Below are 4320 nucleotides of genomic sequence, written 5' to 3'. Positions count from 1 at the left end.
TGTATACCACAAAAAATTAGAGCTTTTTCAATTTCTATTCCTTTATTCACCATATACAATTCTTGTATATTAGGAATTTGTCATTTTTCACATATCCCAGCTTACTCTCCAGAGACACACAGAGAGTTTTTTTTTTTAATCTTGGGGTCAGAGTGCAGGGTCAACTATTTGTACAGCACCCATGGAGCAAGTGCAGGTTAAGGAAACATTCCTTCTGTCTCTGCCAGGATTTAAACCAGCAATCTTTGAGTTACCACCCCAGATCCTTAAGCCAGAGAGCCTCCACTTCACCCTAAAAGTTCACTTCTGGCCCATAGAGGGATTGAACCAGTGACCTTGGCATTATTAGCACAACACTCTAACCAAGTGAACTAACCAGCCAAATTACAGCTAACCAGCCAATAGCGTGAAAATATATGTTGACTTCTAAATACAATTTCTGTTCCAAACAGTTCTATTAACATTTACTTTGTGTACATCTAGGTCCATGGATCAGAATTATCAGGGGTTTGCAATCCAAATTCCTCTAAAACCTCTGTTTACCCTCAACTTTGACATACACATCAAAGCCTACATTGTAAATACAAATACAGGGGGGGATATGTTGTCTTTGAACAAAAATATGCACATCTGTGCACCTATAGGAGTGTGGATAGAGTCTTTATATATTTTTAAGTAAAATAAGCTTGTCTGTTTTCTATAAACAGCTATCATGGAAATCCAAGCTAATGGTTACTGAACTGACACGTAGAAGGATTAATGCAACTTAATGTAGGTGGATTCAAATTTAACTTCAAAACAGAATGTAACAGAGATAAACTGCATATCTGAAAGCCATACTGGTTCCGAGTTCTTTTTGTGGTGCCTTATTGGGGGCTGGTTCCGTATACTGATCCATCCAATGGTTCTGCAATCTCTTAAATGAGGAGACCCAGTATAGGTTTTATTGTGCATGCTCAGAATTCTTTAAAACATAGATAAGGAAGACGGAAGGTTTGAGGTAAGGTAATAATACTCATTGATCATGGGCCTTCATGGGATCCATCACAGTTCATCATGATTACCTGGGTTGAACATACTTGGTCCTGAAAAGGCTAGAACTCATTGAAGATTCCATTGTAGTTATTTGAAAATTAACGGCTAATGATAAAGCTTCTCATTAAAAAGAAGCTGGTTGAATCAGGGCTTTCTACAGACTTTTGTTTATTGATATTCGTAAACTGTATTCAGTCTGTTCTGTTTGGCCAGATCACATAATTTCTGAGGGGGAGATCATCTGTCATTTAAAAGCGCACACCCAGGAGTTAACATTTGCAAAATAATATTTACTATGCAAGCCACAGTCTTTAGACAGAGGTGATGTAAAATAAGCTGAAAACACTAGCAACACACCAATGAACTAGCCAATGTGTGTGCTATTATGTTAAACCAATATAATAATAAAAGAAATGTTTGAATACAAGGTGAATGCAAGTTGTCTGCAAATGAGTAATGGGGATTGTGGAAGATCGGTGAAAAAGAGAGTGTAGGCAGGGTGGAATGGGTGAAGAAGAGTGTCAGGAGTGATTTGTGACAGACGGATATCAGCAAGAGTGAAAGGGAAGGTCTACAGGATGGTAGTGAGACCAGCTATGTTATATGGGTTTGAGACGATGGCACTGACCAGAAAGCAGGAGACAGAGCTGGAGGTGGGAGAATTAAAGATGCTAACATTTGCATTGGATGTGACGAGGATGGACAGAATTAGAAATGAGGACATTAGAGGGTCAGCTCAGATTGGACGGTTGGGAGACAAAGTCAGAGAGGCGAGATTGCGTTGGTTTGGACATGTGCAGAGGAGAGATGCTGAGTATATTGGGAGAAGGATGCTAAGGATAGAGCTGCCAGGGAAGAGGAAAAGAGGAAGGTTTATGGATGTGGTGAGAGAGGACATGCAGGTGATGGGTGTAACAGAACAAGATGCAGAGGACAGAAAGATATGAAAGAAGATGATCCGCTCTGGCAACCCCTAACGGGAGCATCCGAAAGAAGAAGAAGAAGAAGAAGTAATGGTATAACCAGCTGTTGAAGTGGGCTGGTATTCACCGGCCCTTTTGCAGTTTGAAGTACCAGGAGTTTTTCTATATATACTTACAGCATTTGAAGTCAGCCGATACTCACAGCTATGAAGAACCGGCAATGTTTCACAACTTCTCATGACTTTAATGACACATGTATTAATGAGCTGCCAGCTCATGGGAATTGTAAAAGTGGCAACTGTCCTACTGCTTTCAAAACCAAAGTCTGTCACCTAGCTTAAACTGTACATGTACTAGCGGAAACCTTATCTTGAACCTTACATGAAGAAGCTGAAACAACCTGGAGTAACTCCTTCTCTCTTCAACCTCTGGATATGGAAGCTCTATTTAAAGTACCAAGTGTTTGATTGTTCACATATGTTCAGAGATTGCTTAGCGCGATTGAAAGAAAGGTGAGTATTGTGCATTGGCTAAGCAACAATGGTTCAAATTTGAGCAACAAGGCAGTTTTTGTCAGCTTCCTGGCAAATGGGGAAGCAAAACACTACAGAATGTACCTGGTGACAAAGCACTTGTGTCTGGTTGCTTTATTTTGGCACTGATAGTCTAGGGAAAGAACAGAATCTGTTGAAATTTACAACCAAGGTGATCATCTGTTATCAATCTGAACTGAGGAGAACATTGGAGAGGGAATACATTTTGCATTTTATGTATTCACAGACTTGGTAGTATTGCATCACAACTCAACATTTCTCCTGGTAATTGTCATGCAAATCCCATATGTGACCTCAACATGAGAGAGATGTTCAGCTAATTCAGTTAGGTGTGTAAAATGTTAAAAAACCTCCTGGAAAATGTGAGCAACTATATGCTTAGAACTCAAGATTGTGCTGTTACACTATTCCATGAAATGCACCTGACCCAATAGCTTACAACTATGGCACTGCCACATGACTGCCAGTCTTAGAATGTACTGACTCTACCTTGTTCAAACTCAGCCACAATCAGGGCTGAATTAAGACCCTTAGATGCCCTAAGCACTAAGTAATTTTGGTGCCCCCTTACACTAGTAATTCAAAATATTAAAACAATAACAAGCTAGAAAATAAAATTTTATTATCGAAAATTCGAAATTAAACAAAACTTACTTATAGTAAGAAGGAAAATAATATTTATTTTTGTATGCTTCATTTTATTTTTATCTTAATTTTCTCCTACTTTTTTTCCTTGCAAACTCTTTGATTAGATCTTCATAATCAATCTTACGTAACACATCTGCTTCTATACATAATAGAGATAAGGCATCCAGCCTGCCTTAATGCATAGTTGTTTTGAGTGGATTTTTAATATATTTTAACCGAGAAAATGAGCGCTCAGCTGAGCAGTTTGTGACCATTAATGTTAAAAATATACGAAAGGCAATGTCTACATTTTGAAAAGTACACTCAATATTGTCTTCTAAAATTACTTTATAAAGTTCTGCATGACTGAATTTTGTTTTTACATTTTCGTGAAAATCTCTAGTTTTTGATGAAGCAAACCAAATTCCAAAATACCAGATAGCGCAGATTTTGTTTCAGCTTTTTTGAAATTTTTTACATCTCATATTTAAGGATGTTTTAGGTCTCAAAGTAACTACAAAGTGGCTTAAATGGCTACAAATATTCATTTTATCTGCCATTATTCTAAGGACTACAAATTATCAAATCTCCTGCCAAAACCTGTAGAAATTGACTTTAACCCCAAAAATGATTTAAAAATTTATTTTGTGCGGCACTTCCGTATAAATCTTTATTAGTAAAAAAGTTATAAACAATTTTATCCAATAGTAATCGGCTGTACGATTTTCACTTTTACATAATGTAAATGAATTTAAAAATATCCAAGAACAGAATTAAATAGACTTACCAGAATATTTTTTCCTCAAACTGGGACGATTTTTTGTTTTTGCTTTAAACAGAAAATAACGCTTTCTACGCACTAGAAATTTATTTTAAGTTAAATAACAGATAATTCACGAAATACAACAATTACATGATAATTTTTAATCAACTATTAACTATTATTTAAAAATATAAAAACATTGTTTTGAATCTAATTATTTTCACAATATTTTGACATAACATGGCCTTTAAGGGAATCACCTTGAAATGGGAATTCCCCATCGTAGATGGCACCAGTATGCAGAACGGACTGTTTAAGGCGCCATCTATGAACAGTGACGGCATAGGGAGGTACAGGGAGGCATTATTCATTTTTCATTAAATTTTGAAAATGGCTACAAATTTAATTAATTTAATAA

Source organism: Polypterus senegalus, chromosome 5 (assembly GCF_016835505.1).
Source record: "Polypterus senegalus isolate Bchr_013 chromosome 5, ASM1683550v1, whole genome shotgun sequence".
Lineage (NCBI taxonomy): Eukaryota > Metazoa > Chordata > Cladistia > Polypteriformes > Polypteridae > Polypterus > Polypterus senegalus.
This window is presented reverse-complemented; position numbering follows the sequence as displayed.